The 23,573-nt window shown below is 49.7% G+C and overlaps 1 long non-coding RNA gene across 5 annotated transcripts; it reads left to right on the plus strand.

Moving 5' to 3' along the window:
• Positions 1-1,540: 1,540 nt before the first annotated feature.
• Positions 1,541-20,092, plus strand: LOC128568143 (uncharacterized). 5 transcript variants are annotated; one of them, XR_008374991.1, is made up of 6 exons: positions 1,541-1,690; positions 3,132-3,254; positions 12,770-12,909; positions 12,999-15,149; positions 19,226-19,445; positions 19,612-20,092. It is a non-coding gene; the product is annotated as an uncharacterized LOC128568143 (long non-coding RNA). The 5 variants fall into 5 exon arrangements; XR_008374994.1 differs by having other exon boundaries at positions 19,617-20,092; XR_008374992.1 differs by having other exon boundaries at positions 19,226-19,440.
• Positions 20,093-23,573: the final 3,481 nt, after the last annotated feature.

Consider the following 23,573-nt stretch of genomic DNA (forward strand, 5'->3'; position numbering starts at 1 on the left):
ACATCTCCTGCACCCATCCCCCTGGTAGCTGGTGCAGTGCAGGGCCCGAGGCTGGCCCTGAGGAGCTGGTGTTTGCTCTGTCAAGAGCTCAACACTTCTGTCCACCTCTAAGTCCACACCCCACCAACTGACCCAACAGTGAGCCAGAGGCCCACAAGCCAGTGTGTAGACAGCAGGATGCCCTGAGCCCTTGCCACTGGCTCTGTGAGCAATGGTCAGATGCCTTCCCCTCCACCAGGCTGGTACTGCACACAGCTGATTCTTGTTCCTTATCCGCCCTGACACTGTCCTGTGATGGTGGATTAGAAAATCTCTACCATGGGAGCTGAGCCAAGGGTGGGTCTTGAGGATGGGCCGGGTGCCCACTGACAACCAGACCTTCTGATTTTCTTTTTTTTTTTTTTTTGGTTTTTTGGCCGGGGCTGGGTTTGAACCCGCCACCTCTGGCATATGGGACCGGCGCCCTACTCCTTGAGCCACAGGCGCCGCCCAGACCTTCTGATTTTCTAACCTCCTGTGGCACTGAGGACACCTGCTCTTCCTCTCACATTCACCCAGATGCCCAACACGTGGTTTTCTTCCACGTCCCAAACCGATTCATATAGATCTTAATTTTTAACAGCTGCATAATATTCCACTGTCAGGACAGGCCAACATTCACCAGCTAATGTTGGGTTCTTGCCAGCCTTGGCTCTGCCGGTTAATATTTCAATAAATGTCTCGGTGCCTGCCCCCCTGCATGAATTCCCTGCGTGGCACGTGTGGGCCCTGCTTCCTGCACTCTGTTTTACTTGCTTGCTGGGTCTCTGTTGGTCCTATATCCTCCCCACCTCCAGAGGAAACCCCGTATACAGACTCTGTCCTATCAGCGGCAGGTGCCAGGGCCCAGACAGACGGTGTCCACGTGTGGCACAGGCACCACACACCATACCTATTTCAGGGTTCGATGTTTCTTGGGGTGTTCACAGAGCCGTTCAGGCATCAGCGTCACTTTCCCTTCCCTGCCCCCAAGTCTGGTCAGCCCAATCTGTGTCTGGACTATTCTGGATGCTCTCTGCATGCACTCGGGCTCCTGCTGGGCTACTGTGTGGCGCCTGCAAGAGCCCGAGGAGAAACATGCGCCTGCTGGAAAATGCGTTGGACTTCTGAGCTGAGAGGGCTGGTCGTGTCCACGCATGTGCTGATGGGAGCAAGGCGCAGTCAGATCAAGTGTGTGGCCAACACACATCCGTTTTCCAGAATGGCTGGTTAAGTGTGCATTCCAGTTCTGGATGTGAACTGACAATTACTCAGATGTAAACAGAAGAGAATTAGGAGACTCAGGCTACTTGGGAGGTTTAGGTGATCTGTGCAGTCTCGTCCAAGGCTGCGTCCCCACAGGCCTTCTGAACGCATCTCCTTCCCTCCCCAAAGAGACGATTAAGGGTGCCAAGTCTGCGGGGTGGAGGGTGGGGTGGGGTCGAGGACAGGGTAACTGTGGCCAAGCCTGTCCCTCACCTGGGCTGCTGGCAGACTCCAGCCTCTAGATCACATGGCCAGAAACAAGCTTGGATTACCGCGAGCCAGGGATCCCGCCACTCTGGCAGCCTCCTGAGGATTCCGTGGTGGGGACCAGCACAGAGCCGCCTCCAGTGGTCCTCAGAGAGCAAGAGTGTCAACTCCAGCAAAGAGACTGCCTCCAAATCTCCAGGTACGTTGAACAATGAAAAGGAAAAATTCTTTTATGTCAAAATATTTTTCTCTTATAGCTTGAGGTAGACTGGGAGAGAAAGAATCTGTGTTTAGGACAATTTCTGCTCAGGTGAGGCACCCACACACATCACAGAGCTGTGGTTTGGGGGAAATAGTATCAGGATCATGTAGGGTCTTCCATTTGGACAAGGTTGTACATTCAGGGATTTTAGTAAACACACTGGTAACAAACGTCAAGTTTTTTGTTTTTGTTTTCATTTTTTTGAGACAGTCTCACTCTGTGTCCTGGGTAGCATGCAGTGGTGTCACAGCTCACAGCAACCTCAAACTCTTGGGCTCAAGTGATCCTCTTGCCTCAGCCTCCCAAGTAGCTGGGACTGTGGGTGCCTGCCACAGCACCTGGCTATTTTTTTCTGATTTTAGTAGAGAAGGGGTCTTGCTCTTACTCAAACTGGTCTCAGACTCGTGAGCGCAGATGATCCTCCCACCTCAGCCTCCCAGAGTGCTGGGATTACAGATGTGAGCCACTGTGCCTGGCCAAAATTTTAGGTCAAGTTTTAAGACCTAAAATTAAGTTACCAAGGATAACTAGGTTAATAGCCGCCTTCCCCCCCCCCCCCCCAGCCAAAGAGGGAAAGCCCTCACTAGGTGGGTCTGCCTTCTCTCCCTTTTTCCCCTGCCTGGGACTTCCAGAAACCACATGAGACAGGACCGGAAGAGAACAGGCCCACTCCAACTCCAGTGCAGCTCATGTGGGCTGGTCTCAGCCTCATCTGTTTCGATGCAGCTTGTAATTTCTAGAAGGAATGAGTGATGTCAAAACCTCAGTGAAAGACGATGGGCTATGGGCAGAGACAAGACAATGAACAAGTGAACAAACAAATGGATGGACATGGGTAGAGCGGAGGAAAAGATTTCATTTTGAGTCCAGGTTACAACGCTCGGAAGAAAAAACAGCTTCTACTTGCTGTAAATCGGCAACACAGCAAGCAATAGACAATACGCTTTTCATGAGCACCTGCCCGAAACCCAGAACAGTGGCTAGTTGATAAACATTTCCTTCCAAGGCTAATATTTTCAGAAGGAAAAAATATAATAAAGGTTATTGCTGCCACATTCAAACCTTGGCAGGGTCTCATTGTATTCCAACCTAACATAGGAGACAGAGCTAGTGGGCCATGTCAGCGCCCCCTTGGCACAGCTCAGAGTGTTCCGTACAGGGACTGAGCCCCGATGTGAATGGTGGAGTTTAGTTAACAGTCAGGTGTCCACGCTGATGCATCAGTCGTAACCAACGTGCCACACTGATGCGAGAGGTGACAGCCACAGTTCTCGTAGTGGGGGTGGGTCAGGGGACATACAGGTTTTCTATGAATTAAAAGTACTCTAAATTGTAAAGTCTACTCATTAAGCATTTTATTTATTTTTTCTTTCTTTAGGCTGGTCAAGTGAAGCCGTGGGCATGGAGAAGGAACAGAGGAGCCTGCATGGCTGTGATTCATCAGGTACAAACGCGACGGTGCTGGGACCAGCCTGATTACGCATCTCACAAGGAAGCCAGGGTATGCTCTTTCTTTAATAAACCTTTCCCATTTTTCCTAATAATATTATTAATCATTCAAAATGGCAAACTTGAAGATTCGCATATGGAGCTTTTGAACGTTCTGTTTGGTCATTTCTTTGCTCCACGCTGCCAGTTAAACCTCATGTAAGTGACCTGCAACACGCATAGTTATAAACAGGCACTCGCAGAAGGACGGGTGACCTTGTGGTATGCTATAGACCTATCAAATTGCTCCTGAACCTGCATGTTCAGGATGAAATTTAAAGGCAAACATCTCTAATAATATTGATGTGAAAATCCTATCCTACTGATCTGATTTCACTATGAATTGCGACATTCCCAAATAGCCTTTGCGCTTTGTGAGAAAACAACATTAAGGAAAAAAGTGCCTGAGTGTCTTCTGCAAATCAGAATATAATAGAATAATGTGAGTTATTTAAAAAAAAAAAAATTACAGATTTCACACAAATCTCCCAGGCCTGAGCTAATTCCTCCTTGGGCTGATCACTTCACATTCAACTGAAATCCCAGGGCTCTTCCTTGACTGTTCTGAAGATCAAGTCCTCCTTGGTCTCCTCTCAGAGAACTCGGGTTTTAAACACTTCCAGGGATAGCCGTCTCCACCCAGGTACAGTGACCACTCGGTGCCGTTGCAGGACTGGTGTGATGCTATTTTAGACTCAATTTGTATTTTTTTTCTTTTTTTTTTTTTTATTGTTGGGGATTCATTGAGGGTACAATAAGCCAGGTTACACTGATTGCAATTGTTAGGTAAAGTCCCTCTTGCAATCATGTCTTGCCCCCATAAAGTGTGACACACACCAAGGCCCCACCCACCTCCCTCCTTCCCTCTTTCTGTTCCCCCCCCATAACCATAATTGTCATTAATTGTCCTCATATCAAAATTGAGTACATAGGATTCATGCTTCTCCATTCTTGTGATGCTTTACTAAGAATAATGTCTTCCACGTCCATCCAGGTTAATACGAAGGATGTAAAGTCTCCATTTTTTTTTTAATGGCTGAATAGTATTCCATGGTATACATATACCACGGCTTGTTAATCCATTCCTGGGTTGGTGGGCATTTAGGCTGTTTCCACATTTTGGCGATTGTAAATTGAGCTGCAATAAACAGTCTAGTACAAGTGTCCTTATGATAAAAGGATTTCTTTCCTTCTGGGTAGATGCCCAGTAATGGGATTGCAGGATCAAATGGGAGGTCTAGGTTGAGTGCTTTGAGGTTTCTCCATACTTCCTTCCAGAAAGGTTGTACTAGTTTGCAGTCCCACCAGCAGTGTAAAAGTGTTCCCTTCTCTCCACATCCACGCCAGCATCTGCAGTTTTGAGATTTTGTGATGTGGGCCATTCTTACTGGGGTTAGATGATATCTCAGGGTTGTTTTGATTTGCATTTCTCTAATATATAGAGATGATGAACATTTTTTCATGTGTTTGTTAGTCATTCATCTGTCGTCTTTAGAGAAAGTTCTATTCATGTCTCTTGCCCATTGATATAAGGGATTGTTGGCTTTTTTCATGTGGATTAATTTGAGTTCTCTATAGATCCTAGTTGTCAAGCTTTTGTCTGATTGGAAATATGCAAATATCCTTTCCCATTGTGTAGGTTGTCTCTTTGCTTTGGTTATTGTCTCCTTAGCTGTACAGAAGCTTTTCAGTTTAATGAAGTCCCATTTGTTTATTTTTGTTGTTGTTGCAATTGCCAGGGCAGTCTTCTTCATGAAGTCTTTCCCCAGGCCAATATCTTCCAGTGTTTTTCCTATGCTTTCTTGGAGGATTTTTATTGTTTCATGCCTTAAGTTTAAGTCCTTTATCCATCTTGAATCAATTTTTGTGAGTGGGGAAAGGTGTGGGTCCAGTTTCAGTCTTTTACATGTAGACATCCAGTTCTCCCAACACCATTTATTGAATAGGGAGTCTTTCCCCCAAGGTATGTTCTTGTTTGGTTTATCAAAGATTAGGTGGTTGTAAGATGTTAGTTTCATTTCTTGGTTTTCAATTCGATTCCAAGTGTCTATGTCTCTGTTTTTGTGCCAGTACCATACTGTCTTGAGCACTATGGCTTTGTAGTACAGACTAAAATCTGGTATGCTGATGCCCCCAGCTTTATTTTTGTTACAGAGAACTGCCTTAGCTATACGGGTTTTTTTCTGGTTCCATACAAAACGCAGAATCATTTTTTCCAAATCTTGAAAGTACGATGTTGGTATTTTGATAGGAATGGCATTGAATAGGTAGATTGCTTTGGGAAGTATAGACATTTTAACAATGTTGATTCTTCCCATCCATGAGCATGGTATGTTCTTCCATTTGTTAATATCCTCTGCTATTTCCTTTCTGAGGATTTCACAGTTTTCTTTATAGAGGTCCTTCACCTCCTTCGTTAGGTGTACTCCTAGGTATTTCATTTTCTTTGAAACTATGGTGGAGGGAGTTGTGTCCTTGATTAGCTTCTCATCTTGACTGTTATTGGTGTACACAAAGGCTACTGACTTGTGGACATTGATTTTATATCCTGAAACATTACTGTATTTTTTGATGACTTCTAGGAGTCTTGTGGTTGAGTCTTTGGGGTTCTCTAAGTATAAGATCATGTCGTCAGCAAAGAGGGAGAGTTTGACCTCCTCTGCTCCCATTTGGATTCCCTTTATTTCCTTGTCTTGCCTAATTGTATTGGCTAGAACTTCCAGCACTACGTTGAATAGTATAGGTGACAGAGGACAACCTTGCCTGGTTCCAGTTCTAAGAGGAAAAGCTTTCAGTTTTACTCCATTCAGTAAAATATTGGCTGTGGGTTTGTCATAGATAGCTTCAATCAGTTTTAGAAATGTGCCACCTATGCCTATACTCTTCAGAGTTCTAATTAGAAAAGGATGCTGGATTTTATCAAATGCTTTTTCTGCATCTATTGAGAGGATCATGTGATCTTTATTTTTGCCTCTGTTAATATGGTGGATAATGTTTATAGACTTGTGTATGTTAAACCAGCCTTGCATCCCTGGGATGAAGCCTACTTGATCATGATAAATGACTTTTTTGATGATAAGCTGTAATCTATTGGCTAGGATTTTGTTGAGAATTTTTGCATCTATATTCATGAGTGAGATTGGTCTGAAATTCTCCTTTTTGTTTGGGTCTTTTCCTGGTTTTGGTATCAGGGTGATGTTTGCTTCATAGAATGTGTTTGGTAAGATTCCTTCTTCCTCAATTTTTTGGAATAATTTCTGCAGTACAGGAATAAGCTCTTCCTTGAAGGTTTGATAGAATTCTGGAGTGAAGCCATCTGGACCAGGGCATTTTTTGGTTGGAAGATTTTTTTATTGTTTCTTTGATCTCAGTGCTTGAAATTGGTCTTTTCAGGAGCTCTATTTCTTCCTGGCTGAGTCTAGGGAGAGGGTGTGATTCCAAATATTGATCCATTTCTTTCACATTGTCAAATTTCTGGGCATAGAGTTTCTGGTAGTATTCAGAGATGATCTCTTGTATCTCTGTGGGATCAGTTGTTATTTCCCCTTTATCATTTCTGATTGAGGTTACTAGAGATTTTACTTTTCTATTCCTCGTTAGTCTGGCCAATGGTTTATCTATTTTATTTATTTTTTCAAAAAACCAACTCCTTGTTTCATTAATTTTCTGAATGATTCTTTTGTTTTCAATTTCATTGATCTCTGATTTGATTTTGGATATTTCTTTTCTTCTACTGAGTTTAGGCTTAGATTGTTCTTCTTTTTCCAATTCCATAAGATCTCTTGTGAGATTGTTGATGTGCTCTCTTTCTGTTTTTCGAATGTAGGCATCTAAAGTGATGAATTTTCCTCTCAAAACTGCTTTTGCAGTATCCCACAGGTTTTGGTAGCTTGTGTCTTCATTGTTGTTATGCTCAAGGAAGTTAATGATTTCCTGTTTTATTTCTTCCTGCACCCATCTGTTATTCAACAGAAGATGGTTTAATTTCCATGCCTTTGGGTGGGGTCAAGCATTTTTGTTAGAGTTGAGTTCCACCTTTAGTGCCTTATGGTCTGAGAAGATACAAGGTAAAATTTCAATTCTTTTGATTCTGTTGATTTTGTTTTGTGTCTCAGGATATGATCAATTTTGGAGAATGTTCCATGGGGTGATGAGAAGAATGTATATTCTTTATCTTTGGGATGGAGTGTTCTATATGCATCTATCAAGCACAGTTGTTCTAGGGTCTCATTTAAGTCTCTTATATCCTTGTTTAATTTCTGTTTAGAGGATCTGTCCAGCTCTGTAAGAGGAGTGTTAAGGTCCCCTGTTATTATGGTATTATCAGATATCATATTGCTCAGACTGAGTAAGGTCTGTTTCAAGAATCTGGGAGCATTTAAATTGGGTGCATAGATATTTAGAATTGAAATGTCTTCTTGTTGTATTTTTCCCTTGACCAATATAAAGTGACCATCTTTGTCTTTTTTGACTTTAGTTGCTTTAAATCCACATGTATCTGAAAATAAGATTGCAACTCCTCTTTTCTTCTGAATTCCATTTGCCTGAAAAATTGTCTTCCAACCCTTGACTCGGAGCTTTAATTTGTCTTTTGAAGCCAGGTGTGTTTCTTGCAGACAGCAAATGGATGGCTTGTGTTTTTTAATCCAGTCAACCAATCTATGTCTCTTCAGTGGGGAATTCAAGCCATTAACATTTATTGAGATAATTGATAAGTGTGGTAGTATTCTATTCGTCTTATTTGGTGAGAGTTCATTGCTTAGTTTTGTCTTTTGCATCAGTGAGGAGGTTTGGTTCTGTCCTTTAATTTCTGAGTTCATACTTTGCTGCTGATCCATTGTGGTGGTCAGTGTGCAGAACAGGTTGAAGTATTTCCTGTAGAGCTGGTCTTGTTGTGGCGAATTTGCTCAATGTTTGTATATCTGTAAATGATTTGATTTCTCCGTCAATTTTGAAGCTTAGCTTAGCAGGGTACAGAATTCTGGGCTGGAAATTGTTCTGTTTAAGTAGATTAAAGGTAGATGACCATTGTCTTCTTGCTTGGAAAGTTTCATTAGAGAAGTCTGCGGTCACTCTGATGGATTTGCCCCTGTAGGTCAACTGGCGCTTACTCCTGGCAGCTTGCAGAATCTTTTCTTTTGTCTTGACTTTGGACAGGTTCATCACAATGTGTCTTGGAGAAGCTCGGTAGAGTTGAGGCAACCTGGGGTCTGATAGCCCTCTGAAAGCAGTGTGTCAGAATCTTTGGTGATATTTGGGAAATTTTCTTTTATAATATTCTCTAGTATGGCTTCCATTCCTCTGGGGCATTCTTCTTCCCCTTCTGGAATTCCTGTAACTCGTATGTTGGAACGCTTCATAAAGTCCCATAATTCTGACAGTGAACGTTCTGCTTTCTCTCTCTTCTTTTCTGCCTCTTTTACTATCTGAGTTATCTCAAAAACTTTGTCTTCTACCTCTGAAATTCTTTCTTCTGCATGGTCTAACCTGTTGCTGATACTTTCCATTGCATCTTTAAGTTCCCTGATTGACTGTTTCATTTCCTTCAGCTCTGCTATATCCTTTTTATATTCTTCATATCGTTCATCTCTGATTTGATTCTGTGTTTGAATTTCCTTTTGGTTATTTTCCACTTTATTAGCAGTTTCCTTCATTGTTTCCATCATTTCTTTCATTGTTTTCAACATGTGTATTCTAAATTCCCTTTCTGTCATTCCTAACATTTCTGTATAGGTGGAATCCTCTGCAGTAGCTACCTCATGGTCCCTTGGTGGGGTTGCTCTGGACTGGTTCTTCATGTTGGCTGGAGTTTTCTGCTGATTCTTCCTCATGGGTGATTTCTTTTATCTGTTTCCTTGCCCTAATTTTCCTTTCACTTCCTCTTGCTCTTTAAGTTCTCGTGCCTATGGACTAAGGGTTACAGGACCAGAAGGGTGAGAAGGTTGAAGAGCAAAAAAGGGATGAAAGAAAGGAGGACCGAGTGATAAGAAAAAAAAAAAAAAGAAAAATAGAGAAAGGAGAGGGGGTGGGTAAAAGGAATATTGACAAAAAGAAGAGAGGCACAGAAAGAGGGAGACAGAGCAATATAGGTGTACAGTAGGGTACTTTGATACAACCTTAAAAAAAAAAACCACCTTCTGGGGGTGCCCAGTTGGGTGGTTCCCTTGAGGTCAGCAGCTCTTTGCTAACCTGATCAGACACATTACCCCACCTCCACCAAGTAGAGAGGAAAGACAAAAATGCTATAAATCAAACCAAAACAAGCAAACAGAAAACTTTACAGGATAAAATTGTCTGGAAAACCAAATAATAGCGGTAGAAACACTAACAAAAATGAAGTTCTAATTATTGAAATAGGCAGCAATGGGAAATTATAATTAAACTAGAAAAATTGAGAAAGAAAAAGGATCTGTATGGAAAAGGTTGAACTTAAAAAACAAAACAACAATCAACAACATCAAAATAAACAAAAAAACCCAACCAAACCCCCCCCCCAAAAAAAAAAACACAACCAAAAACAAAGCAGTATGTATATGTTATTGAATATTGTCTGGGCAACACGTGGTCTTCTGGGGTATGAGATGTTAATCACAGTTCTGATACGACTGGAGGCTGCTAGTTTCTCAAAGCCCAGCAGGTAGACACCCTAAATCTCTCTTCAGCCCACTTAAAGGGCACTTTGAACTTGTTCATTTACTGAGCAGAAGCTTTCTCAGGGAAGTGCTTGTCGCTGGAATCACTGCTGAAGTGGCTATCCACTTACCCTGTGTGCCAAAACTAGTCTCCCTCTGCCCCCAAGGGTTAGGGCTGCAAGGCGGCTCAGACCCCGCCCTTAGGCTACTTGGTCGCTGGGTTACCAGCTCCCACCGAATTCCAGCTCTGCGACCCTGAGGGCGGAGCTTGCCTGGGCAGATAGCTCACAATGGCTGCCTGCGACCCAGAGCCAAACACTATTAGCTCCGTCTGGCTCAGTGGCTCAGACTGGGGCCCTAGACAAAGGCCAAAGTTCTCTGCACTCCCGCTCAGGCTCTCCCCAAGGCAGTTCAGCTGAGTGCCAAGTCCAAAGACACCAAAACAGTTCACAGGTAAGGCCTTTCTGGTTTGCAGTCTCGCTGCTACTGAACTTACAGTTGCAGGCGGGTTTAGACGGATTGAACACACGCGACCACTTGCCAGTTTTCCACTGTTTTAGTCCTCCTCTTGGGGTCCAGAAGTCTCTCGCTGACTCCCTGTATCCTCTCAGGGGTGATGATAGGCAGATCCCACCAGCCAGAGATGCCTGGAGTCCTATCTCCCCAGACTCACGGTGCCCAGATGCAAGGAAGCTGTTACTCGGCTGCCATCTTGCTCCACCTCCATATTGTTAACAGCACAGACGTGGCATGATGCTGACCTGAATAAAAATTTTCAGTTAGGGGGTGGCGCCTGTGGCTCAGTGAGTAGGGTGCCGGCCCCATATGCCGAGGGTGGCGGGTTCAAACCCAGCCCTGGCCAAACTGCAACAAAAAAATAGCCGGGCGTTGTGGTGGGCGCCTGTAGTCCCAGCTACTCGGGAGGCTGAGGCAAGAGAATCACGTAAGCCCAAGAGCTGGAGGTTGCCGTGAGCCGTGTGGCGCCATGGCACTCTACCGAGGGCAGTAAAGTGAGACTCTGTCTCTACAAAAAAAAAAAAAAATTCAGTTAGGGCGATAATTGTATTGCTTATGAAATTATCAATCAGGAAGCATAAAACTCCCCCCTGTGGGTCATTAAGGGATCTGAATACAAATCTCTATTCTGCAGAGGTCCTCAAACTTTTTAAACAGGGGGCCAGTTAACTGTCCCTCAGACCGTTGGAGGGCCGGACTATAGTTTAAAAAAAGAACTATGAACAAATTTCTATGCATACTGCACATATCTTATTTTGAAGTAAAAAAACAAAACGGGAACAAATACAATCACACTGCCGCATGGGGCCCGCAGGCCATAGTTTGAGGACCCCTGCGACTGTGTAAGATGGTGGTGCTAAATTTAAACATGTTGGCACCCGCAGGGTCTGAGTCCTGTTTCCATTCTGTCCCTGGGGCCGTCATGGGGCACCAGAGTTCAGAGTGCGATGGGAGGTGGTGCTCAGTGGGGATTCAGACAGTCCCGAGTGCGCAGGGGGGCGGTGCTCACTGGGTCATGTTGTGAGGATCTGAGGGCAGAAACCAGAGTAACTTAAAATCAATTTAGTATCTAAAAGCTTCTGACACCCTGGATCAGCGGTTGTCAACCTATGGATCGCAACCCACAGGAACTGTATTAAAGGATTGCAGCATTAGGAAGGTTGAGAACCACTGCCCTAGATACTGAAGGACAGCTTCCCTTTTTCTCATCAAATTAGTAGTACTAAATAAATAGTTAATTTTTTTCAGCAAAAATGCTTCTCTTTTGAGTTGATTTTTGATTGTATTTCTGTTGTTAAGAGTTGTAGAAATCTGACTGGTTTCCTAGGACAGCACCACACACCTGGGGGCTCAGAACAGTTGGAACGTGCAGAGCCCAAAAGTGCAGGTCCTGGCATCTCAGAGCCGCAGTCCTCTGGGGACTTCGGGGAGGGTCACTCCTGCCTCTCATGTGTCCCTTGCTGTGACCTCATCACTCCAGTCTCCGCTCTGTCTTCATGAGGCTTCTCCCCAAGGGTCTGAGTCTGTGTTCAAGTTTCCTCCTTTTTAAGGACACTGTCATTCTGGTAGAGCCCGTGATGACATCACCTTGCCTTGCTCACATCTGCCGATACTTCCAAGCAGGTTGCACTCAAGGGTGGGGGGTTAGGAATTCAGCACAACTTTTTTTGTGGGGGGATGGGGTACACAATTAATCCATAATGTAGCTGTGAGCGAAGACTCTGGGAGGACCCCCCAGCACTGGGGGCCGTGCCCTGGGTGTGCACCAGCTATCTGTCACTGCAGAACAAATTGCCTCAAACTTACTAGCTCACGATAACCAGCAATAAACACCATGCCCTCCAAGTGTCCCTGGGCAGGAAACCTAGAAGCTTCCCTGTGTGCTCCTGGCCCTGCCTGGTGGCTGCAGTTAGGGGTCTCTGGTGCTGCTGTGGCACAGGTCCAAGGTGCCCTATCTAGCGGGAGGCTGGTGCTGGGTGCAGGTGGGGGCCTGGCGCTCCCTCAGACCTGACACTCAGACCCTCCCGTTATGTCTTCCCCACCCCAGGCTGTGGTTGGGATAGTGAGCTTGGCCTTGACCTCTGGGAGAAGCTTCCTTGTCTTCTTCACAGGGCAGTCTGTGAACTCTGCAGTGGTCTGGTGCAGGCCTGGGGGTTTCCAGACCTTCCCCAGGCCAAGCATCACTCCTTTTTTTTTTTTTTTTTTTTTGTAGAGACAGAGTTTCATTTTATGGCCCTTGGTAGAGTTCCATGGCATCATACAGCTCACAGCAACCTCCAACTCCTGGGCTTAAGCGATTCTCCTGCCTCAGCCTCCCGAGTAGCTGGGACTACAGGCGCCCGCCACAACGCCCAGCTATTTTTTTTTTTTTTGGTTGCAGTTCAGCCGGGGCCGGGTTTGAACATGCCACCCTCGGTATATGGGGCCGGCGCCTTACCGACTGAGCCACAGGCGCCGCCCATGTCACTCCTTTTCCTAGAACTGCGATCATACCAGGACAGTGGTCTTTTCTCCTCCCAGGTGAGTGGTCGTTTCTCCTCCCAGGAGAGTGGTCTTTTCTCCTCCCAGGTATGGAAACTGCAGAATCTGCTGACCTTTGCTCCTCACAGGATCAGGCATCTTGTCTGGAAACTGTGGCTCAGCGTTGCAAGCTCTGGGGTGACCGGAGGCATGCCAGGCACAGTGTAGGCCCTGGGCTGAAGTTCCAGCTCCTGTTCTTTATTTTGGGAGCTGAAGGGCTGGCAGCAGGGCCAGAAAGATTTGGGGTGGTTTGCAGCACCGGAGCCCAGAGATTCAGAACCAGCATACAGAGACCATGACGCTCTAAGCAGCAGGAGAAGAGGTAGGGGTACGGCTGAGAACCCCGTGCCCCAGGATTCCCAGGCATAGACAGCATCACCCTCATGGGAACTGGGACCTTTGAGGGCACAGGGAGGGAGCAGGGCCACGCAGCAGGGTCAGCTGCCTCCCACCTGCTCCCCAGGTTGCCCTGGGCACCTTCCCTGCCTCTGTGGTGGGTACAGCCACGGGGGGCTCTGACCGGCTTCCCCCATGGAGGCCACAGTCGCCTCTTCAGGGCTCTCCTGTTTCCCCAGTCCCTGCCACAGCCTGGCAATGGGCCCTCTGTCAGAGCCCCCCAATCTGTGGGAGGGCACTCTGATCCCCAGGGGACCCCGGCAAACCCCACTTTGCCTCCCTGCTATCAGCTTTGGTCTGGCTCCTTCCTCTGGTGGCAGCTTGGTAGAGTTACAGTCTACCCCCAGCACTGCAGCCTAACTGGGAGCCTCCGCAGGCCCAGGCTGGTCACCCTGCACACTGGCTTCTGTGGTCCTTTGGGCTGCTGCGGGCAGTGCATCCTCCCCTCAGGTCCGTTACTGCCCCAACTGCCCCATAACCCTCTTGCCTCTGTCCCATGACCCCCCATCTGGCCTGGGATGGCCATGCACTCCAACAGCAGCAGCCCCACACTGTTGTCCTCTGCCTGTGGGCCACAAAGGGCTGTGGGGACCCTGGGCATGGGGGCAGGGGGTGAGGGACCAGCACTGGGGGGCTTGGAGAGGCCACAGGCCAGTGTCTACAGGTAACCACCCTGGGGTGGGACTGTGTCTCCTGGCTGTCCCAGGAAGATCAGGCAGTGTCTGTCTGGGATTTCCCCTGTGACTGTCTCCTGAGGTGGCCCTCACCAGCCCCCTGGGGTCCAGGCAGACAGGGAGCTGCCTGCACCAGGTGTGTGTGAGACCCCTGAGGACACTCATCACCCAGTGGTGGCTGTGATGGAGAAGCAGAGATGTGGGTGTCCCTCCTCAGGGCTCTGCTTGGTGGGGCTAACAGGGGACAAGAGTGGGCTGTTGTCCGGCTCATCTGTACTACACCCTGGTGGGAATTCAGGGCTCCACAGAACCTCAGGGCCTGGCCTGAGCAGCCAGCACGCATCTTGGTTAGTGCCCGGCTAGCGCTTCTAAGTCTGTGGGCAGTGTCCCCAGCTCTTGAGGCTCCAGGGCAGCCTCAGGTACTGGCTCTGTCTGGCCTCAGCCCCTCTCAGGTCCTGTCCCCACAGAGGAACAGAAGTGACAAGAGGCAGCTCACGTTGGCCCAAAGCTGACTTGTGTGGCAGACAAGGGGCTGGGGCAGGCATGTCCCCACTGGGTCCTTGGGCGGTGTGACACTATGGCTGGTTGAGTGACTCCCGGACAAAGAGGCAGTGGGGCACAGGGGGCCTGGAAGGAGAGCCTGCCCAGTGAGCAGGAGCAGAGGGAGGGCAGGGCTGGTGCCGTGAGGGGCAGCCAAGGGTGGGTGGGTGGACTGTGGGAGCAGCCACCAGTGGGACCTGCAATGAGGGCAGAGCAGGGACCCCTGGGCGTGTGTGAGTCGGAGAATTTCTCTGACAGCATGAGGGTGTCACCGTCCTTGCAGGGCCCACTTTGTGTCCCCAGAGAGGACACCCAAGGCAGTGCCCGAAAGTGGCCCACACAGGTAGGTGCAGATGGGCCCCTCATGACTGACAGCCAGTGTGGTGGGGCCCACAACCCCGCATTTCCAACGAGCTCCTCACAGCATCAATGACACTGACCAGAGGCCACAGTAGCAGGGCCTAAATTAGTGGACACTCTTGATAGGAACAAGTGGCCACTGACCATGCCTCCAAGCCTGCTGAGTCCAAGGACTTCCTAGCAATGCCTCCTTCATTCCAGAAAACCTCAGGAAGCTACAGCCTGGCCTGCTTCTCACCACGACCCACCCACCACACTGATGCACCCCAGGTATGTGCTGGTCCCTTCAGACAAGAGCCCTTGAGAGGGTGACCTGGCATGGCCGCACACTGGCAACAAGTGGCCAACCTCCCTATGGCCACCACAGGGCCAACTATGCACTGCTCAGCAGCCTACAGAGCTGCCTCTCAGGAGGGCAGGGGACAGCCGCTCAAAGCCACACTGGGCACTGCCCGGAGGCCCGCAGAGCTGCCTCTCAGGAGGCAGGGGACAGCTGCTCACAGCCACACTGGGCACTGCCTGGCAGCCCGCAGCGCTACCTCTCAAGAGGGCAAGGGACAGCCACTCATGGCCACACTAGGCACTGCCCGGTGGCTCTCAGAACTGCCTCTCAGGAGGGCAGGGGACAGCCACTCACGGACACACTGGGCACTGCCTGGTGGCCTGCAGAGCTGCCTCTCAGGAGGGCAGGGGACAGCCGCTCACAGCCACACTAGGCATTGCACGGTGGCTCTCAGATCTGCCTCTCAGGAGGGCAGGGGACAGCTGCTCATGGGAGCTTGTTGGTTGGTTTGTTCTTTGTCCATTTCTCATTTGACACAGAGCAGACTGGAGCTCCTGTGAGTACCAGGTTCAATGCCAAATGCTGTCCCTGCCTGCCCAGGTGAGAGACAATTAAAATCTGGGGCCTGGTCTCCCATTTCTAGCCTGTGCTCACGATTGCAATTCCCTTCAAAAGGAAAGACAGAATTATTGGGGTGTATACATGTCTAGGGCAGAGTTGGGTGCACCCCAACTCTCAGGCAGTGAGGATCTCAGGCAGTGAGGAGGGAAGTCCTCACTGGGCTCATTGACGTGGCATTTTCTCTCCACTGCATGACTTATACTGAAGTTCTATGATATTTTTTAACCACCAAAATATATGTACTATTTGGGCCCAACCCAGGTGTTGGGGCAAAAGCATCTAAAATAGGCCCCAAGTGCTGGCTCCCACGGATGGCCCAGGAGGGCCCAGTGCTTGGTTGTGTAGGGTGTAGGAGACCAGTGCCACTGTTCTTCCTTCCCAAGGTCCCCCAAGGCCAAGGTGTGGGTCAAGGTCCTTTAACCCTAAGGAGACACTCCTTGGGAACAGGAGAGAACAGGGCACCAGGTTGTCTCAGGCTAAGAGCAGTGGGGGTTTCTGTAGCCCTACATCAGTGAGGCCAGTGACTGGCAGACCGCTGTGCTCAGAAGGCGCCTCATGACTGGACGGAGCCTTATAAGTATTCTCGGGACTCGGCACAGGCTCTAAGAATAGCCTCCGGGCGCTGCCTTTGGACAGGCTGGCGCCATGGTCCCGAGGGGAGTGCCAGGGCCACCAGACCAGGGGCTGGTCAGTCCCATATGCAGTCCAGGTTCCCTCCCACCAACCCGCCTACTTTGGGGTCTCCTGAGGCTGCAGGAAGGGCAGGGGAGGAAGCAGAGGTGACTGTCAGGTGCAGACTGGGCTACTGTCCTGACACTGAGCCCTGGGCCAGATATTGCCCCCCTGGGACCAGACTAGGATTCAACCCTCCCACCACATCTCACAGGCCAGTGTACGCCCGTGATGCTATTTAAAAATGTGTGAAGTAAATTCCAAAGACGTGGAAACAACCTAAATGTCCATCAACCCAGGAAAGGATTAACAAACTGTAGTTTATGTATACCATGGAATACTATTCAGCCATAAAAAGATGGTGACTTCACATCTTTTGTATTAACCTGGATGGACACGGAACACATTCTTCTTAGTAAAATATCGTAAGAATGGAAAAGCAAATATCCAATGTATTCAATACTAATAGGAAGCCAGTAGACGATGTAATGCATGCCCACATAGGAGGAAAACTCATTTCAATTCAACTTAGGGAGAGAGGGAGTAAGAGAGGGAAGGGGGGTGTTCCTTCTGAATGGGCTCGGTATGGGAGTGTTTGGACACCGTTTAAGTGCAGGACATAACAAGAGGGACCTAACAAATTCAAGTATTGTGACTGGTTGTATCCTCAGATTAACCTGAAATTAAAAAAGTAATAATATGAAAATAAATGTGCGAAGTAAAACATGTAGGATCAGAGACCAATCATGCTGACATATGGCAGGGACACAGATTTCTGTGGGAACGCAGGCACCAGTCAGTCCAGCAGCCACCCGACTTCATCCCGTTCCACAGACGCCACAGCTCCACCCACGAGCCCAGAGGACATGAGCCAGGACGTCCCAGATCTGCCTGAGGTGGGGGGTGGTCACCAATGAGGTTCACAGCCACTCTTGCCCTGCATCTGTCCACCCGACCTGCCCTCTGCCCACACACCCCCTCTCGTGAACATTCTCACACAAACTCCACGCACCTCACACCACTCTCACGCACACTCACACAGTCTCATTCTCAGGCACACACACTTACACAACTCTCATGTACACGCACACATACTCTCATGCACACACCTTACACAACTCTCACGCACACTCATACAGTCTCATTCTCAGGCACACATTCTTACACAACTCTCATGCACACTCACACACACATTCTCACTCTCATGCACGTGCTCTCTTACATGTGACTCTCCTGCACACACACACACACACTCACTCTCATTCGCACACACTCTCATACATGACTCTCATGCACTGTCTCACACACACTCACTCTTCTTCTTTTTTTTTTTTTTGCAGTTTTTTTTGGCCAGGGCCGGGTTTGAACCCACCACCTCTGGTATATGGGGCCAGCGCTCTACTCCTTTGAGCCACAGGCACCGCCCCTCACACACACTCTTACACGTGACTCTCCTGCACGCACACACACACTCTCTCTCACGCACTCACTCTCATACATGACTCTCATGCACACTCATGTGTACTGTCTCACACGCACTCAGGCACACTCACTCTTGCACATGACTCTCATGCACACGCACTTTCAGGCACACTCCCCTATTCTAACTGGAGTGGCCCCTTCCCCCTTAGGGCAGGGGGTCCCTTCCTGTTTCCCTTGTGCCTGGGGATGGGCTGCAATCTGGTGCCCTTTGACCTTGGCCTTGGCTCAGAAATGAGGCACGGAAACCCTGCTGCCCAGCGGAAAGACACCTGCCCTCAGACCCAGGGTCTGGCAGCTCCCTGTAAATGGCCATGGGAGACAGTGGGGCAGCACCGCCCATCCTGGCAGGGGGCCCAAGTCTTAGAGCCCAGCCCAGGAGAACCACCAGTGGGGGCAGTGCAGGGCCTGGAAGGCTCCAGAGCAGCAGAGTAGAACAGCCAGACACAGGGGAGGGGGCCGCAGGGAGTCGGCAGGAAGGGCTGGGCAGGGGCAGCATGGGGGACGGGAGAAGAGGCTGAGCTGGGCTGCAGAGGGACCTGGCTCTTCAGGGTCGGCCCCCAAGTGCCCCGGGCTGTCAGGGACAGTCCCCCCGGCAGTTGCCCACCTGCTTAGTGTGGCAGTGCTGGTGGTGACCAGAGCCACGTGGACCCCAGCTTGGGAGGTGTCTCCAGGGTGTGGATGTACCTTCCTGAGGGCAGGAAAGATAGGAAGATCCTCTAGAGGGGCCTGAAGCCTCCACCCTGGTGGTGAGACCCAGTTCCCAGCTAGAGGGGCCACAGAGGGGCTCTACCCACACTGCGGGGGGATGGGGGGTTGGAGGCGGGACTTGGCGTTTTGCAGAGCAGAGCTGCACTTGCAGGATGGCACCAAGTGTTGGCTGCTCTGGACACCTGTGCTCCTCCATGAGTGCCTCCCACCCTCCCTGACCTCAGCAACCACTCAGCTTTTTATGGGCTCCATAGTGTTGCCCTTTCCTGAATGTTGTGCACCTAGAACCTTGCAGTGTGCCGCCTAGCAGGCTGGTTCCTCTCACTTAGCAACGTGCATTTAAGGCCCCTCAGTGTCTCTTCTTGACTTCCACTTAGCTCTGAATAATGCCCTGTTGTCTGGGCATACCAGTTTATTTTTCCATCCATCTACTAAAGGAATCTTAGTTCCTTCCAAGTTTTGACAAGTATGAGCAAAGCTGCCGTAAACACCCTCATGCAGGTTGTCGTATGAACGTGAGTTTTCTGTAAGCTGGGGAAATAAGTGAAGTGAGTTTTACTCCTTGAACTTCAATCGCCAGATTGCACGGTGAGAGTGTTTCCTAAGAAACAAGCAAACTGGCCTCCAAAGTGGCCACCGCGTTCTGCCCCCCCCCTGGTGAAAGGGCGTCACTGCGTGGCCACCCCATCAGCACTTATCATCCAGGTGCTAGATGCGTCAGCCACTGTTTGCAGTGAGGCGTCACCCCCTCAGGAACGAGTCGTGGAGCCCCCCGAGTGCCCATGGCTGTCCCTGGTAAAGTATGTGCAGGGCTTTTGCTCCCCTTTTAATCAGATTGTTTTCTTATTAAATTGTAAGAGATCTTTGTATATTTTTAATAATAGTCCATTATTGGATGTGTCTTTTGCAAACATTTTCTCCCATTCTGGACTTATCTTCTCATCCTCTTGACATGGTATTTGGCAGAGCAGAAGATTTTAATCTTAATGAGTCCAGCTCATCAGCCATTTCTTCCATGGTCCTGCCTCTGGAGTTGTATATAGAAGTCCACCAAATCCTAATGCATCTCAATTTTCCCCCTGTGGATGTTTACTTCGATAAGAAACTGCTGAACTGGCGCCCAAAGTAGCTGCACCATTCTGCATTCCTGCTGGCAACGAATGAGTCACCATCCAGGGCTCACAGCTCTGCACCTGACACCTAGTCCTGGGACCCAGTCTGAGTTAATGTTTGTGGAGAGTTTATGGTTTGTGTCCAGATTCCTTTCTTTCTTTTTGCGTTTGGATGAGCAGTGGTTCCAGACCACTATGGAAAAGGCGATCTCTGCCCTGTGGGTTGCCTGGTTTGTGGTTGAAGTCCAATGACTGTGTTTGTGTGGGTCTGTGCCAGCCAGAGAGACAGAGCGGACAGGGTGAACAGCTGGGGAGGGAAAATATACACACATAGAGGGGGGACAACGTACACTGACACAGAGGGGACAACGTACACTCTGACACAGAGGGGACAATGTGCAGACACAGAGGGGACAATGTGCACAGACACAGAGGGACAATGTGCAGGCACAGAGGGGACAATGTACACTGACACAGAGGGGACAATGTGCAGACACAGAGGGGACAATGTACAGACACAGAGGGGACAACGTACACTGACACAGAGGGGACAATGTGCAGACACAGAGGGGACAATGTGCACAGACACAGAGGGGACAATGTGCAGACACAGAGGGGACAATGTGCAAAAACAGAGGGGACAACGTACGGACACAGAAGGGACAATGTGCAGACACAGAGGGGACAACGTACGGACACAGAAGGGACAATGTGCAGACACAGAGGGGACAATGTGCAGACACAGAGGGGACAATGTGCACAGAGACAGAGGGGACAATGTACAGACACAGAGGGGACAATGTGCACAGAGACAGAGGGGACAATGTACAGACACAGAGGGGACAATGTGCAGACACAGAGGGGACAATGTGCACAGAGACAGAGGGGACAATGTACAGACACAGAGGGGACAATGTGCACAGACACAGACGGGACAATGTGCAGACACAGAGGGGACAATGTGCACAGACACAGAGGGGACAACGTACGGACACAGAAGGGACAATGTGCAGACACAGAGGGGACAATGTGCAGACACAGAGGGGACAATGTGCACAGAGACAGAGGGGACAATGTGCAGACACAGAGGGGACAATGTGCAGACACAGAGGGGACAATGTGCACAGAGACAGAGGGAACAATGTACAGACACAGAGGGGACAATGTGCACAGACACAGAGGGGACAATGTGCAGACACAGAGGGGACAATGTACAGACACAGAGGGGACAATGTGCAGACACAGAGGGGACAATGTGCACAGATACAGAGGGGGCAATGTGCAGACACAGAGGGGACAATGTGCAGACACAGAGGGGACAATGTACAGACATAAAGGGGACAATGTACAGACACAGAGGGGACAATGTGCCACCCCGCTCCTGAGGCCATGTCCATCCCGCCGCTCAGGGCATTGTCCACCCCACTGCTGAGGGCCGTGCCCACCCTGTTCCTGACGGCTGGCCATCCATGCTCAGCCCGGTCCGATGCCAGTGTCCTGCAGAGACACCCTCACACACACAGAGTGATGTGGAACTAGACACCCAGCCATCTGGTGTTCAGGGCCGCGTTCAGTTGGCACCAGAGTTGACCCTCTGGGTGCAATCTCTGGCTCTTTTCTGTCTGCTGACCTCTTTGTTCCCCCTCTAGTATAGTCTGATCATTGTAGTTTGTGGCAAATCTTGAGGCAGATGCTGTCGTCTCCAGCTTCCTCCTGCTGTGTGCCATCCTCTCGTCACCTTCAGAAGAGTGGTGGTATCCCCACTCCCTTGCTCGATTCCGTCAGAAACCTGTGGAAATTTGACTGTGATTGCTCTCAGCACAGGCGTCAGCCTGAGAGAACCGACACTGTCATACTTTCCAGTCTCTTCACCTTCCCACTGTGAACATGGTCTGTCTCAGGGTCTGAGTCTAAACCCTGAGCTATTCTCACCTGCCTCCTGTGCTCTGTTGGTCCCAGGCAGGGAACTCAGGGAGCAGAGGCTGGCTGGTGTTCTGGGCTGAGAGGGATCCCCACAGGCACAGATAGGTCTGGGCTGGCAGGGTCCAGAGGGGCCTGTGAGCCACAGACACTTTGACCGTTTGTACAAGCCCAGGACTGGTACGTTTGGGTGAGGAGGTGGAGGTGACACCAAGTGTGCAGATGACAGCTGTGGTGGGCTAGGGCAAAGGCCCTCACTGACCTTTCTGGAGACTCTAAAGTGCTCAGGGTGCTGGCGCAGCCAGCAGGGCCCTGCTCAGACCGACCTGATGTTTCCTACAGCCGACAGTCAGGCAGGGTCAGGGAGTGAGTCCCACCTGCTCCAGGCGGACATAGGCTCCAGGGTCCAGAGAGGCTGCCCCAGGGTCCTCTGCCATCTGGTCGTTGGCCTCCCACAAATGTGGCCTCCCTCCCTCTAGGGAAGACCTGTGTTTCTGTGGTCACCAAGCAACTGACAGGCATCTATTTATTTTGGCAGGAAGGATTTTCCAGGAAATGAGAAGTGCATGAAATTGTTTAGTCTTCTTTCTGCCGGTTCCGGGAAAGCTGATCATAAATCATGCTTAGAAGAGCCGCTGAGAGGGGCTCAGGGTGCAGACACCCTCACCTGGGTGTCGGCTTCTCCCCCAGGTGCTCTGCCAGCTCACCTTGGTGGGCAGCACCTGGGAGGCCAGAGTTCTGGCTCTTGTCACCTGCCACCGTCCATCCACCTGCACACCGGGGGTCCTGTGGGCATACACATGTGTACAGTGTATGTGTGCGCCCTGGGAGTCCTGTGTATATACATGTGTGCACACGTGTACATTGTGTGTGCCCTAGGGGTCCTTGTACACACACATGCATGCACATGTGTGCAGTGTGTGCCCTGGGGTCCTGTGTGCATACATAAGTGTACATTGTGTGTGCCCTGGGGGTCCTTATACACACACACAAAAGCACGTGTGTGTAGTGTGTGCCTGTGGGGTCCTGTGTGTGCATACTTGTGTGCACATGTGTACAGACCCATGCATGCCTGTGAGCAGGTGTAGTTATGTCCACGACCTGGGAAGGTGCCCAGCAGGGAGTCCAGTTCCCTCTGCAGCCAGGGGCAGATCCCGTCCATGCCCAAGCCCAGCATCACTTGTAGGCCTGCCCTTGTCCCTGGAAATGTCTGGGAGTGGCCATGGGGGGAGAACCAGCTGGTTCCCAGGGGCAGCTGCTGGGGCATGGCAGGATCACTGCCTCTTTTAAGGACAGTGGGTAAGGACTATAGGAGGTGCTATCTGGCCTGGATTCAGATGTCCAGCCTAAATCTGCATGGGGTGGGGGGGTGGGGCTCAGCCCGGAGAAAGCACCTTTGAGAGACCTCGGACAAGCAATAGCAGGACTGGCCCAGCTCTGCCTGAGCTCTGGACAGCAGGATGGAAGTGGACCAGCTGGCTCGCCTTGCACTGCCATTATTTTGTTTTTAATTTTCTGGTCCACGTAGATGCCCAGGAAAAGCAGATATTTTGGAAATCTCAGAGCCATGACTCGTTATCAGCAATTACTCCTCTTGCAAATGAGCCCCAGAAGCTTCTCTCTGAGCAGGCTGAATGTCCCCTGTCTTGTCCCCTTATTTTAGAGAAGTTTGAATAAAATGCACCTCCTGGTTTCCAGCGAGAGGCCTCATTCCAGAGGCTGTTGTAACAAAGTACTCCAGACTCTGAAACCCAGAACCAGGGCTAGACAGCCTGTCAGCTCCCGTGGCCCCGGGCAGGGTTCTTCCTGCCTCTCCGGCTCCTGGCAGTGCCCGTGTCCCTGAGCTGGTGGCCGCAGCACTCCAGCCTCTGCTTCTGTGGTCACACGGCCCCTCCT

The sequence above is a fragment of the Nycticebus coucang genome, chromosome 16 (assembly GCF_027406575.1).
Source record: "Nycticebus coucang isolate mNycCou1 chromosome 16, mNycCou1.pri, whole genome shotgun sequence".
In the NCBI taxonomy this organism is placed as follows: domain Eukaryota; kingdom Metazoa; phylum Chordata; class Mammalia; order Primates; family Lorisidae; genus Nycticebus; species Nycticebus coucang.